This window comes from Oryctolagus cuniculus, chromosome 5 (genome assembly GCF_964237555.1).
Source record: "Oryctolagus cuniculus chromosome 5, mOryCun1.1, whole genome shotgun sequence".
Lineage (NCBI taxonomy): Eukaryota > Metazoa > Chordata > Mammalia > Lagomorpha > Leporidae > Oryctolagus > Oryctolagus cuniculus.
In genome coordinates this window covers 83057465-83073078 of record NC_091436.1, presented here as the reverse complement: position 1 = coordinate 83073078, position 15614 = coordinate 83057465, and the positions used below count along the sequence as shown (strand labels likewise).

Below are 15614 nucleotides of genomic sequence, written 5' to 3'. Positions count from 1 at the left end.
GCAGCCTTCACCCTGAGTTTCATATAATTCTCAAGATAAAAAAGAAGTTGATGCATTCATATTCCACTTGACTGCATAGACTCCTGAGAAGTGGCCAGTGCTGGTTTTAAAAATGAAGAGCTTGCAGAGTTCATATTCTTTTGGGATCAGGCTCTTCTGCAGAATTGGGGTTATTGAAACTTTTTTTCTTGTGGCAGAGAGGAGTGAATAACTAACAGGTTTCTCCAAACCTGTAATGCAAACTCCCTGTGAGCTTCCATTGTCTGCCTTAGAAACAAAGACATCCCTGTGCTTTGAGAGTAGAGGCCTGGCCCAAGGTGACCAATGCCTGTAAATGCTAGCACAGTCCCAGCCCATGTAGGCCGCAGGAGTATAGCAACTTACGGGGATACCCAGATTGCCTGAGAAATACCACCACCCTCCTGAGTCCTAAGCAGAGGGGTTCACATGTCTATGTTCTTTCTTTTCATTTTTAATTTGTAGCATTTCATTTCAGAGACAGAAGAGGGTCTGTTGAGGAAGACAATGAGACACTGTTTTTGGGCAGGTCCCATAATAGACTCTCTATTTTTACAAATATCTCACGTTATTGAAGCCTTTTATTTTAGAGATGCATTTAAAATGTAGAAAAGTACTTGAGTATCCTTATGTATTCATCAAGGTTAGTTTTATGGTATTTTAAAAAATTTTTCATTTTATTTGAAATGCAGAGAGAGACACAGACACAGATGGAGAGAGATCTTTCATCTGCTGGTTCGCTGTCCAAATGCCTCCAACAGTCAGAAGCCAGGCCCAGAATTCCATGTGGGTCTCCTGTGCCGGTGGCAGGGACACAAGTACTTGGGCTATCATCCATTGCTTTTCAGGCTTATTAGCAGGAAGCTGGATTGGAAGCAGAGGTGGAGGTAGGAGTCAACCCCAGGCACTTTGCCATGGGATGTGGGTATCTGAAGTGATGGCCTAACCTGCTGTGCCACAGCACTGGCCCCTGGTTTTTAGTTTTTAATGTCTTTCTGATGGAGATGTGCTTTCTTGCTTCATGAAACATTATGCTCAGCATGAGATCTGTGAACTGTGGGAAATAGTACCGGAAAATGAAGAACCTCACTCCCTTCCAAGACTAGAGTTTCCATCTAAGACCCTTTCGTATCTAAGGTGAGTGTTTAACCACTGCTCCAAAGAAAAACACATTCAAGACTAGCTTTTGTCTACAGCTGCTGTCCCTGACTTTGCTGTAGTGTTTTGTAAACTCCTCAGAACTCGCTGCTTAACATTAACCATACATTGAGTCATGCCATCTGTTGCAAGGGCAGCCTGGGGCTTTTTATGAAACTGGATGCCTTCTTTTATGTCTTCAAATGGTTATTAGATATTGTCAAACTCACTCCTGAGTAAGGAAAGAGGAAAAAGGCACCGATCGTTTCCCTCTTTTTGAAAATGACCTGTTCTTGTCCATTGGGAGAAGATGGGTAATTCTGAACTGTGCCCCACCTGGTGGGGCTGGTTTCTGTCGCTCACTGTGCCGGATGCCTGGCGCTGCAGTGTGGCCCTTTTCATGTCCTTCACTTTTGGGGAATTCTTTTTTGCTTTGATTATTCTCCCTCCTCCTCTTTTGTTGAGATTCCTGGGATTCAGATATTAGATTTGTTGGGTTCAGCCTCTTTTTCACCTAACTTTTCTATTTGCGTCTTTTGGTTCTATTTCCTGGGAGATTTTCCTGACTTCCAGTCCCTCTATTGAATTGAAAAAACTCCAAACACGTCTCATTCCTCTGAACTCTTCTGTTGTCTGGTCATTCCTTTTTCATTGTAACTTGTTCTAGATTACAGTCTTTAATCTGTGCATATTAATTCAAGTTTTTATCTTCAAGTGCTTGTTAATTACTTTGATTATTTCAGTGTCCATTATGTTTCTTTTTATTTGTCATGATCTGCTTTGCATTTTTGAAATTTGCCTTCAATGTCTAGGTGGTCCTCATTTTTCTGTTCACTTTTTAAAAAGATTCATTATTTTGAGGAGTTAAAGAGAGGCCAAGAGAGAGCTTCCATCCACTGGTCTACTCCTGATATGGCTGCAACAGCCAGGAGCTTCTTCTAAGTCTTCCACATGGGTGACTTGGGTGACAAGGACTTGGGTTGTCTTCTGCTTTTTCCTGGCCATTAGCAGGGAGCTGGATTGGAAGTGGAGCAGCTGGGACAGGAACCGGTGTCCATCTGGGAGGCTGGCATCACAAGCAGAAGCTTTATGCATTATGCCACAAAACCGGCCCCTCGGATAATAACCTCACTTTCCATAAAAAGCTTGACCTCATTTTGGGGCCTGGCTTGATAAATCCTTGTCACTGAAGGAGGGCATCCTAACTAGACTCCTTTGGTGAGACACTGGTTAGGTCTCATGTCTGCCAGACAGATAGATGATGTCTAGCTGTGTCCTGGAGATGTGAGCCCGTCTCTCTAGTGTATCAGTTAGGTGTTATAGCACAGCTCTTTGATACTAGCGTCTCGCCTTTAGTACGGTCTGGGGTAACAACAAGATAGTCCTTTGTGTCCTGTAACCGGGGAGAGCTGCTGTCAGTCCAGAAGTGAGAAAGCCTTCCCTGTTCAGTAAGATGACTTCGTCCCTGGCGATGAGAAATTTTATCTAGAGCCTGACGCCCTGCTTCCACTTACAGGGTCTTCGCTTGCTTCAAAGTCTGTCTAGCGTCCACCCTTACAGTATCAGATGGCTGGAGCTTGCTTTAGAATGGCTAGTGATGTTTTCCCCTCTAATCTTGACCATCCTTGCCCCTTACAGAAACCCAGCGGCGCCCTAGATGGCTGAGTGTTATCTACAAGCACTTACATCTGTCAGGCTTTTGTGTGGAGGCAGAGCAGCAATGTCACGGGACACCTGGGAGATGGTCCTGTGATCTTGCCTGGTCACGTGTGACCGGCGGGCTTGGTCAAGGGGATTTGGTGCTTTCATAACTCCTGTCAGTGAGCTTCGGCATTGCTCCCATGTGGGCTGCCCTGCAGCTTCTGTTTGGAAGTGAAAGGGGGAAGACGTTATTTATCTTTGATTGTGAGTTACGTGTATTACGTCTGCCCAGAGCCCTGCAGGGTCACTGGAGGGAGGCATCGTGCCTTTTAGAAACAGAAAGCAAATCTCTGCACTCTCAGCCAGGAAGGGGCTGACAATAACTGTGTGGTGAGTGTGTGTGTAAGGGAAAGACACTACCTGCTGTGATGCAGGGGAGATTGTTTCCAAATTGGCCCTGAAATTCTGCCCACACAGAAAGTCCTCTTTAAGATTTTGTAGTGTGTGTAATTATAGATTATCTGGCTTGTTGCTCTAATTTAGTTTTAAAATGTGCATCATTGCAAAATGGTTAGGAGCTAGATGTGGAGCTAGGTCAACTCATTAGACATCCTGGTCACAGTGTCTATGCCACCTGTGACTATTTAACCTGTTGGTGCCTCAGTTTCTTTGTTTCAAATGGGGGTGTATGGGGCCTGTGCTGTGGTAAGGCCACAGCCTGCAGTGTTGGCATCTCATATAGGTGTGGGTTTGAGTCCCAGTTACTCCACTTCCAATTCGGCTCTCTGCTATGGCCTGGGAAAGCAGAAGATGGCCCAAATCCTTAGGCCCCTACACCCACATGGGAGACGGGGAGAAGCTCCTGGCTTTGGATTGGCCCAGCTCTGGCTGTTGCGGCCATTTGGGGAGTGAACTAGCTGATAGAAGACCTCTCTCTCTCTCTCTCTACCATGCCTCTGTCTCTCTGTAACTCTGCCTTTCAAATAAATCCTTTAAAAATTAAATAATATGGGGACGTGGGCTTTGGACACTGCAGTGAACTTGCTGCCACCCACATCGCATATTGTGGTGCCTGTTTTGAGTCCAAGCTATTCCACTTCTGAGCGAGCTTCCTGCTAATGTGCACTTTGGTGGGCAGGGGATGATGGCCCAAGTAGTGAGGTCCCTGCCAACCTTGTGGGAGACCTGGTTTGAGTTCCTGCCTCCTAGTTTTTGGCCTTGCTCAGCCCTGGCAGTTTTTGGCATTTGGGAAGTGAACCCATGGATGGACGATCTCTTCTGTGTCGCTCTGCCTTTTGAATAAATAAAAATAAATCCAGGCTTTTAGAAAGGTAAATAATTTTGTAAAATACTATGCTGTGTTGAATATACAGGTATTGTAGTTTGTGAAGCCATTACATTGTTGAAGCATTCAATGGTTATTTTCACTTCTACGTGTAATGCTGCAGCAAGCATTTTGTGCATGAGCATCCCATTGGAGGTTCCATTCCTTGACAAATGGAATTACTGAGTCAGAGGCATTTGTTTATTTTTGAGGCTTTTGACACGTCGCCAAATTGCCCTCCGGAAGTTTTCAGCAGCAAACCAAAGGAGTTTGTTTTCTTGCCTTCTTATCAGTTTTGATGTATTTTTTACATTCAAGTTGATAGGAACATTGTGTTTTCATTGCTCTGTTTGATTATAAAGAGGGCTGGACATTTTGTATGTTTATTAGCCCCTATATTTTCTTTTTTCTCCATGTGACCTGTCTGTACATTTCTTGCATGCATTTTTCTTTTGAGGTATTCACCTTTTACACAATCAGTTTGTAAGAGATCATTATATAGGGTCCAGTGCTGTGGCGTAGCAGGTAAAGCTGCCGCTTCCTGTGCTGGCATCCCATAAGGTGGGGATTCGAGTCCTGGCTGTTCCACTTCCGATCCAGCTCTCTGCTGGCCTGGGAAAGCAGTGGAAGATGGCCCAAGTTCTTGGGCCCCTGCACCTGCGTGGGAGACCTGGAAGAAGCTCCTGGCTTCTGGCTTCGGATCAGCACAGCTCCGGCCTTTGTGGCCATCTGGATAGTGAATCAGCGGATGGAAGACCTCTCTTTCTCTCTCTCTGTGTCGCTCTTTCTCTGTGTAACTCTGACTTTCAAGTAAATAAATAAGGCTTTAAAAAATCATTATATAGAAAATCTGTCAATTGACATCATTAAATTTTTTTTCTTTCAAGAAGTAGAATTTCAACAACTTTGTTAAAGATGGACAATTATACTTTATCCATGAGATCTCTAAGAAAAACTGCAAGTCAGATGATTTATGTACACAAATACAATATTTATCACCTGACACAGTAGGAATGGTTTTCCCCCCTGAATGTATCAAGTACTTGTTGGTGAGTTAGTTTAATTTTTAGAGCTTTCTTTGTTGGTTAATGTACTTCATTCATCTTGTTTGAGAATTGTATATCTCATTTTTAAAATTTTATTTTATTTGAAAGGCAGAGTTCCAGAGAGGGAGAGACAGATGTTCCATCCACAAGCAGTGTGCCACAATGCCAGCCCCATGAACTCCATTTTGTGCAATACCTGGATTCAGCCTCAGTCTTAAAAACTCTCACAGTCTCAGTATTTGTCAATCACCTTTGGGCAGATAGGTCGGGATCAAGATGGAAGACACGCAGATGTTTGTGTTCCAGACCTGAGTCCGTACTGATTGGCATGATAATTGGGATTCTCTCGGAAGGACTAGAGCCGCTGTTAAGGACTTCTGCTAGTCTCTGATCACAAGTGCTCCCCCTGTGCAGGTAGATCACTGTCACTCAGCCTCCTGCCATTGCTGTTCCTGCAAGCATCCAGGGTTGGGGCCATGTTCATCCGGGCAGCGTTTTAGGACTTGGAGGTTCTATTTTGTGACACTGGAAGCTGAAATGAATTCCCGTGGAGCACAGTTTGAAATGTCACCAGTACTTTCAAATGTGTTCTTGAGTGGAAAACAGCCACACACCGATGGAGCTCCTGAGGCAGTGAACATGGCTCTCATTCTAGCTCCTTTGCTTCCCGGCTGCTCCTCGCTCCACTGAAAGTCTCCCCACCCCTAGATGTCCAAGTAGACATGGCTGAGGAGCAGAAAAGCCACAAACCAAGCCCGTTAGACAACCTACACCAAGTGTCTGGCTTTGAGCCTTACCCATATGATATTTTTATGGTTTATCCTCTCAGCCTAAGGAGATCACTATTTCAGTCGGGGAGTCTAAAAACTCAACGTTCATCCAAAAGGTGATAATGGGGTCCTCGTGTTCTGTTTCTTTCTCTCGGTCATAGTTAAGAGTCATATTCTTCATTACCTATAATCTTTTATTTGAAAGTGAGAACAGACTACAGGGAAATATAGAAAGTCTAAGTCAGCAGAGCAAAAATCTGACCTCTACCACATCATTTATAGATATTTAGGTCTTATTTACTGAGACGTGGCTAACATGTTGATGCTTGAACTTGAAGGTGACCTTAGAATTTTTGTTTTTAATTTTCCTCAGTATTTACAGCTTTTTCGAGCTAACCCAGAGTGCATTTAGAATTTATAGTGGTATTTTGAAAAATGTGGCTACCTTACCAAGGCATATCACTGCATTTCATAAAAATCATATTCCAGACTTTTGACTCGCTCTCCCTTCTCCACACTCCCCACTCCCTCCTCCCTCATTTTAGGGTCTGTTGATTTTTCACCTCAGGAATGACGCTGATTGTCTGGAACTTGTCTTTCCAAAGGGGGCACTAAAGCTGTCTTAGGGTTTGGATTTTCTTCAGGAGAACCATTAATTACCTCTACACTTGCTGATACACAGCCCAAAAGCCAAAGGCAGAGGGGAAGAGGGTGCACAGGGCACAGCTGCCTCTAAACTGTGGTATTTGAGTAAAATTCCTAATGAAAATCGTCCACTAACAGTCGAACCTTGTGCAGTCAGGTTCTCTTGAGGGGTTTTGTGGGGTTGTAGATGTCTCCTGTTTCATATCCACATGGGCTCCCACCGTGAGCTTCTCCTATCCTGTATGTGGCGGCAATTTCAAGTCAGGACTTGAGCTCCCATGTCTGCCACATTAGCTTAGTCGCTGGGTTGTCCCTGCCTCCAGGGTCAAGTGCCCTGGGTCTGCAAGTCCAGCACTAGCAGCTGCATTCACCCGTCTAGAGGACTGTTAGTGCGTGCGCTGCACACCCCTCTGAGGATTGCCGGTAAACTGTGCTCAGAGCCGGTAGCCACCTCAAGCCTCTTCACCCTAAGCCCCGGCTTAACTGTCTCATCTCGTCCGTGCTGCCCGTGGACCCAGGGCTCTGCCCTGCTAGTCCGAGTAGGCTGCCAGTTGCTGAGCAGCCGGGACCTCTCCTACTCCCATCTCGGTACCACGGAAGCTGCAGAGGAGTGCCACGGCAGTGACAGACGGCACAGGAGCCCTGTCCTCCAGGTGCCTGCTCGGCAGGGCTCCTGTGCCGTCTGTCACTGCCGTGGCACTCCTCTGCAGCTACAGTGACGTGTGCAGGTTGTTTTCTGTCGTGCCTGTAGGTAGGGAGCCACTTAACCTCTGTCGAGTGCCGGGCAGAGTCCTCAGACCGCCGGTCCGCAGCCCGTGTCCGTCTTCATTGTCTTCTGGCTCCTTCCCCCGCAACTGGCTCTGCTCTGCTCTCCTATTGCCCATCAACAACCACCCTGACCCTCCTCGCCCCTCTGTCATCAGCTGCTGCCATCTCTCTCCTTCTCTTCTCTCCATAAAACCTGTTTTCATGCAAGAGAGCAGCTTTGTTGCTTTTCCTGACCTACAATCTCCTTATAGAAAAATGCAAATAGTGTGGAATTTGAAGAGGGTAAAAATTACCCAAAATGCCATCGCCTAGAGGTGAAGTGCCTGGCAATGAACAGCCAGTCTCACTTCACCGTGGCACAAGCTCAGTGGGCGTGGTGCTCAACTTTACACAGTGCATTCAAACCTACATGTTGTTCTGCCACTGGCTTTTCTGAAAAAATAACTGGACAATATTTGGGGACATCTTTGCAGTACATGTTAGTCCTGATCATGACTGTAAATGGTATTATAAAGTATTTGATTAAATCAAGTGACTACCTCCTCTTAATGAGCATTTAGGTTCCTTCCTGCTGGACACTTGAGCGCAAATGATTCCAGTCCCATAATGGATCTTACTGTTTAGTGAATCTGTTGTCTTTTCAGACCCTTGGTGCATTTTGCTATTAGAATGTCTTGTCTTTATTCATTTGAAGGAACTTTTTAAAACTTAAGAATGTTGTGCATATTTCTCTTTTTCTTTGTGAAGATTTATTTATTTGAAAGAGAGAATCTCCCATTTAATGGTTTGCTCCCTAAATGGCTGCAACACCTGGAGCTGGGCCAATCTGGAGCCAGGAGCCAGGAGCTTCTTTTGGGTCTCCCACATGAGTTCAGGGCCCCAAGGACTTAGGCCATCTTCCACTGCTTTCCTAGGCCATAGCAGAGCTGGATTGGAAGTGGAACAGCCAGGTGTTTCACCAGCACCCATGTGGGATGTGGCATTGCAGGCATCGATTTACCCACTAAGCCACAGTGCCCACCCCTCATTGGTACAATTTTTTTTTTTTTTGACAGGCAAAGTTAGACAGCTAGACAGTGAGAGAGAGAGGCAGAGAGAAAGGTCTTCCTTTGCCGTTGGTTCACCCTCCAATGGCCACCGCGGCCGGCGCACCGCGCCCATCCAGAGGCAGGAGCCAAGTGCTTCTCCTGGTCTCCCATGGGGTACAGGGCCCAAGCACTTGGGCCATCCTCCACCGCACTCCCTGGCCACAGTAGAGAGCTGGCCTGGAAGAGGAGCAACCGGGACAGAATCTGGCGCCCCAACCGGGACTAGAACTTGGTGTGCTGGCGCTGCAAAGCGGAGGATTAGCCTATTGAGCCACGGCACCGGCCTATTGGTACAATTCTAAGAGTATAATGATACTTCTGCTTCCTCCCTTCCTCTTCTCTAGTTTTTTTCTTTCCTTCTTTCTTGTCTGTCTTTTTCTCTAATTTTTGGGGTTTTTATTCTGTTCCATTGGTCTGCATGTCTGTCTTTTGCCAATACAAAGCTGTTTTGGCTTTGTTTTTATTGTTTAGTATTGCTTGGCTATTTAGGGTCATTTGTATTTCCATATGAATTTTAGATTTTTTTCTGTGAATTACGTGATTTTGATTGAGATTGCATTGAATCTAAGTTTCTTTGGGTAATATGGACACTTTAATGATACTGATTCTTTAAATCCATGAACATGGGATATTTTTCTATTTTGTGTTCTATTTCTTAATGTCTTATAATTTTCATTGCAGAGATCTTTCACATCCTTGGTTACATTTATTCCTTTTTTTTTTAAGCTATTGGGAATGAGACTGATCCTAAAAGTTATTTCTTAGCTAAAGCATTGTTGGTGTATAAAAATGCTGTTGATTGTTTGTGTGTTGATTTTGTATCCTGCAAGTTTGCTGAATTCAGCTATGAATTCCAATGGTCTCTTAGTGGAATGTTTTAGTTCCCTTATATAAAGGATCACATCATCTGCAAACAGATAATTTGACTTCCTCTTTTCCAATTTCTGTCCCTTTAATTGCTTTTTCTTGCTTGATGGCTCTGGCTAAAACTTCCAGATCTATATATTTTTAAAAATATTTATTTATTTGAAAGTTGGAATTACACAGAGGAGAGGCAGAGAGAGAGAGGTCTTCCATCTGCTGGCTCACTCTCCAATTGGCTGCAATGGCTGGAGCTGTGCCAATCTGAAGCCAGGAACCATTAGCTTCTTCTGGGTTTCCCATGTGGGTGCAGGAGTCCAAGCATCTGGGTCATCTTCAACTGCTTTCCCAGGCCATAGCATAGAGCTGGACTGGAAGTAGAGCAGCCAGGACTTGAACTGGCGACCATATGGATGCTAGCACTGCAGGTGGCGGCTTTACACTCTGTGCCACAGCTCCAGCTCCCAGAACTATATTAAATAATAATGGTGAAAGTGGGCATCCTTTCCTGGATCCTGAACTTAGTGAAATGCTTTCAGCTTTTCTCCATTCAATACGATGCTAATTGTGGGTTTGTTATATATTGCCTTTATTGTGTTGAGGTATGTTACTTCCATAACCAATTTTTAAAGTTTTTATTTATTTGAGAGGTAGAGTTACAGATGGAGGGAGAGATGAAGAGAAAGGTCTTCCATCTGCTGGTTCACTTCCCAAATGGTCATAATGGCTGAAGCCGAGCCAATCTGAACCCAGGAACCAGGAGCTTCTTCTGAGTCTCCTACATGGGTGCAGGGACCCAAGAACTTGAGCCATCCTCCACTGTTTTCACATTAGCAGGGAGCCGGATAGGAAGTAGAGTAGTCGGGACTCAAACCGGTGCCCATATGGGATGCCAGCACTGCAGATGGCAGCTTTAATCTATTGAACCACAGTACTGACCACTTCCGTAAGTGTTTTCATTTTCATTTGTTTCAAAGAATTTTTTGATTCCCCTTTGGTTTCTTCTTGACTCACTGTTCATTCAGGAGCATGTTGTTCAGTTCCCATGTGTTTGCATATTTTCTTGAGTTTTTTGTTGTTGTTGTTGTTAATTTCCAGCTTCATTCTCTGTGGTCAGAAAAGATACATGGTATGATTGCAATTTTTTTGAAATTTTTTGTGACTTATTTTATGGCCTAGTGTTTGGTCTATCCTAGAGAATGTTCCATGTACTGATAAAGAATGTATATTCTACAGCTGTGGGGTTAAATGTTCTATAGGTATCAGGTCCCTTTGGTCTGTAGTATAGATTAGTCTTTTTATTTCTTGACTTTTTTGGTGGGGTTGATCTGTCCATTGATGAAGAGTGTTGAGGTCCTCATTATTATTGTATGCACCACTGCAGGCTCTGCGCTCATCTTCATGCAGTGGTCTCCCTGTGTGCACATCTCTAAATTTCCCTTTGTAAAACACACCACCCATGTTGGTTTAGAACCCATTGTAATGACCTCATCTTGATTTTATCACATTCTGAGGCACTCGGGGTAGGACTTGAGTATGTATGTTTTGGGTGGAGACTATTAACTAAACCCATCATAGCAATGGTGAAGCCCCCTGATTGTTTTAGTTTGACTTTTTGGATCTTTGGGGCATTCTATTTGTAAATTGCAAGTGTTGACAAGATGTTTTCCTACGTTGCAGAATCAGTAACTTGGATTTTACTCTAGTTTCATTTGGCTTTCACCTATCTAAGATCTCCCTACTGTCAGTGTTTGCATTTCTCGGCCTCCAGGTCTTTCCCATTCCTGAAACCACCATGTCCTGACCATTAACCACTGCCTCGGTTGTAGGGAGTTTGTATTGCAGAACCTCCTACCTAACTGAAGAAGCAACTTACTTTGCATGCGGGGACATGCATTAGAAAGTAGGTAGAAAAAGTTACAAAACTTCCCAGGCTGATCTTTCAAAGCAATCTTAGGTTAGGGAGGAGTTGTGCTTACAGTGATGCCCACCTGACTTACCAGGTAGCACTCAGAGGCCTTCTGGAGCCTGTGCAGTGAAGTTTGTAAGGGGAGGGAGGGATGACCCCCTAATGAGTTCAATTAGGGGCTACTATTTTTTCTAGCCAGAAGGAAGAAATTTTAGTATTTTCTTGCACAGGGGTGGGGGGGGGTGGGGGGGGTGGGTGTGTGTGTGTGATAATCGGTAAATATAATAAGCTGTATATGTATTTTTCTGCTATAAGGAAGGATTTTGAATGTTTCACTGTAAAGGAATGGTTAGTGTTGGAGGAGATGGATGTAGTCACTCTGAGTTGGAACATTGCACATTGTGTACATGTATTCATCACGTGGTACCCCATAAATATGTAAACACCCCATATCTTTACACCAGTTAAAAATAAATACAAACATTTCATTATACTGAATTTTTTTAAAGGCTTATTTTTTTTTAAAGTTTACTTATCTATTTGAAAGGCAGAGTGACAGAGACAGAGACAGAGGTCTTCCCTCCACTGGTTCAGTCCCCAAATGGCTACCATGACTGGAGCTGCGCCAACCTGAAGCCAGGAGCCAGGAGCTTCTCCCAGGTCTCCCACACAGGTGCAGGGGCCCAAGGACTTGGGCCATCTCAACTGCCTTCCCAGGCCATAGCAGAGAGCTGGATCAGAAGTGGGGCAGCCGGGACTTGAACCAGTGCCCATATGGGATGCTGGCACTGCAGATGGCAGCTTTACCCACTATACCACAGTGCCTGCCCCAAGATTTATTTTTATTTATTTGAAAGAGTTATGGAGAAAGAGGGAGGGAGGGGAAGAGGGAGAAGGAGAGAGAGACAGAGACTGATCAGTCTCCTATTTACTTGTTCACTCCCCAGATGGCCTTAGTGGCCCAACCTGGGCCAGGCCGAAGTCAGGCGAGACTCTGTCTAGGTCTCTCACATGGATGCAGGGGCCTAAGCACCTGGGCCATCTTCAGCTGCTTTCCTGGGCACATTAGCAGGGAGCTGGATCAGAAGTGGAGTGACCAGGACTCAAACTGGTGCCCATATGGAATGCCAGGGTCGCAGGTGGTGGTTTTTATAAAGGATTTATAAAACAACAAGGCAAAGTGGTATATTGAGTCCTCATATACCTGTAACCCAATTTCTGAAATTCTCAACAAGGGAACAATCTTAGTTCATGTCAACAAAAATTCCAATTTATTTTCAAGTAAATCTCAGGCATTGAATTATTTAGTGTTAATATATCAGTGTGTACCCTTTGGCTTTGAGCTGACCTGAGGAGGGCAATGTGGAAGCGTCTACCCAGGACAGCTCTGCCTCCCCAGGCCCTGGGAGTCCCTTGTCTCCTAGGCCTCTGGAGGGAGGTTACCACTGAACTGCTGACAGCTGACTCCCAGAAACTGCTACACCAGCTGTACACTGTTGGAGCAGAGGTCCAGGGGTCAGCCTGAGGTCTGCGGCTGGAGACGGAGTTTGTGTGTGATAATGGCCTCAGAATGACTGCACAGCTAAGGGACTCTGCGGTAAAAGATCTTGGGCTAAGTCAGTTTTTTTACTTCAACATGGAGACATTTTCTAGAAACACAGATAACAATGGCTGGAGCTGCACCAATCCAAAGCCAGGAGCTTCTTCCAGGTCTCCCACGTGGGTGCAGGGGCCCAAGCACTTGGGCTATCTTCTGCTTTCCCAGGCCATAGCAGAGAGCTGGATCAGAAGTGGGGCAGCTGGGACTCGAACCGGCGTCCATATGGGATGCCTGTACTGCAGGCAGCAGCTTTACCTGCTACACCACAATGCTGGCCCCACAGACATTTTCTCTAGCTATGAATTTACTGGACAGATTCCTGTCTAAAATGAAGGTACATCCCAAGCACTGTGGATGTGTTGGTCTCGGCTGCTTTATTTGGCTATAAAATCAATAGAATAGGAAAGGAATGCCTCACTGGCAACTGACTTGATCCGGATCAGTCAGTACAGGTGCCTGGCTTCAGACTCAATGAGAATGGAAAGCATTGTATTGGAGAAAGTGTGTTGGAAAGTCAAAGCTACTGCTGCCTTTCAGTTTCTGCAACTCTGTTATTCACTCGTTCAGGAGCACTTGCCATTCCAAAGGAGAAATGGCCTTTATTTTGAAAGAATGGAAGCTGAACTTTAGGCACGTCACTGCAGGATCTTGTTTTCTAAAGCAAAGCCCACCGTGTTGGCACTGTCTAGCATTGCACTGGAGAGCCAAGCACAGAAGTGTATAGAGTCAACAGGAGGAGAAGAATGTTTTCAGAAACATTCTAAGATGAATGGTAGAGATTTGACCTCCTGGCAAGAGCTTGTCCCCAAGCATTTAACTGAGTATTCATCAAGCAAGTGTTCCAAACCAAATGGTCAGAGGTTGAAGTGGATTGTTTCTGGGCATACTGCACGGCAGTTGAAGCATAGTTACTACAGAGTAACTCACCTTCCAGCCATTCCTGCAGTGGTTCCTAATTGGTAAATCTGGATCATTGTTGAACTCCACATAGAGGAAATTATCCAGTGCAATAACTTTCTTTTACAATTGAAGAATGAAAATATCAATGATCTTCAAGGTACACAAGATGGAGCTGCAAAAGCAAAGGGGAAGTGACTGCATTGATCTGGTCAGCTAATATTTGAAGACATTTATTGTATACAGCACCCTAAGGGTAAGAAATTATCCAACTTCTGGTATGTATGTAAGTAATTTCATTAATCAGCATAAATAATAGTGTCTTCCTCAACAACCCAAGCTTTAAAAGTAGCAGTAAAATCATACTTCGCTATTGTACATCATCTTGCTCTATGTAGACCCAAGCTCTGGCTCATTTAAATATAATACTGGGATCAGTGCTGTGGCATAGTTTGCTAAGCCTCTGCCTGTGGCTCTGGCATCCCATATGGGTACCAGTTTGAGTCCTGGCTGCTCCACTTCAGATCTAGCTCTCTGCTGTGGCCTGGAAAAGCAGTGGAAGACAGCCCAAGTGCTTGGGCCTCTGCACCCCCATGGGAGACCCGGAAGAAGCTTCTGGTTCCTGGCTTCTGATCAGCTCAGCTCCGGCTGTTGCAGCCATTTGGGGAGTGAACCAGAGGATGGAAGATCTCTCTCTCTGCCTCTGCCTCTCTGTAACTCTGCCTTTCAAATAAATAAATCTTTTTTTTTTTTAAATAATACTAGCTGAAGTGAACACTAGGACAAACTTTTGGATCATATGTGGACTAATTTGAGTCTGTTAGCTTATAAGCAAAATCAATATGAACTTGGATGGTGTATTTAAAGAAAAAGCAAGATATAGCAGATCAGTCTCCCTGGTGGGTGTCTGGAAACTGCAAGGGTGTCTCAACACGGCAGTTACTAGAACAGTTATAGTTCTAGAAAGTGGTTATATGCATAAAGTCAACTTGGGGTTACTGCATATACATTCCTTTTTTTTTTTTTAAACTTCCGTTGGTTTACCCCCCAAATGGCTGCTACAGCCGGCACACTGCACCAATCCGAAGTCAGGAGCCAGGTGCTTCCTCCTGGTCTCCCACGCGGGTGCAGACGCCCAGTCACCTGGGCCATCCTCCACTGCCCTCCCAGGCCACAGCAGAGAGCTGAACTGGAAGAGGAGCAGCTGGGACTAGAACACGGCGCCCATATGGGATGTCGGTGCCGCAGGCGGAGGATTAGCCAGGTGAGGCGCGGCGCCAGCCCCTGCAAATACATTCTTGCCATTTAAATTTCTTAACTAGTAATGATTATTTTTCCACTCAAAATTAACATTTAACATATGTATAATTATGAATCTTAAACATGAGCAGTTCACTTTTAACAGTAATATTTCATAGAGGTCTGATAAGTTGGATTTTTGTTTAAGGAGAATTAGTACAGCCACAACAACAAAAACTCTTCTCTGAACCCTTTCTCTGCAACCCTGAGCTACGGATTCCATGACGTCTTCGTGAGTTTAAATTTGAAGCCTCAGTTTTACAACTAGATTAGCATGATGTTCTCAGACTTGAGAAAACTACCCGATTACTATTATGCTATAATGGAATTATGTTTAGATATGAATTCATCTGTGAAGCAGTCAAATCGAAGTTAAAAGCATAAATTGTGTGTGTGTGTGTGTGTGTGAGAGAGAGAGAGAGAGAGAGAGAGAGTGAGAGAGAGAGAATATGAATCTTCCATCTACTGGTTCACTCCCCAAATGGCCACAATGGCCTGGCCTTGGCCAAAGCCCAGAGCAGGAGCTTCATCCATGTCTCTCAGGTGGGTGCAGGGGCTCAAGTACTTGGGCCATCCTCTGCTGCTTTCCCAGACACATTAGCAGTGAGCTG

At 44.8% G+C, this 15614-nt stretch overlaps 1 protein-coding gene and 1 pseudogene across 1 annotated transcript in view; both read left to right on the top strand.

Moving 5' to 3' along the window:
• ANKRD6 (ankyrin repeat domain 6) overlaps nt 1–15614 on the top strand; it is a 201637-nt gene that overhangs the window by 21099 nt on the left and 164924 nt on the right. The gene's annotated exons all lie outside the window — the stretch shown is intronic.
• LOC138849739 (cyclin-G1 pseudogene) lies at nt 13138–13838 on the top strand (annotated as a pseudogene).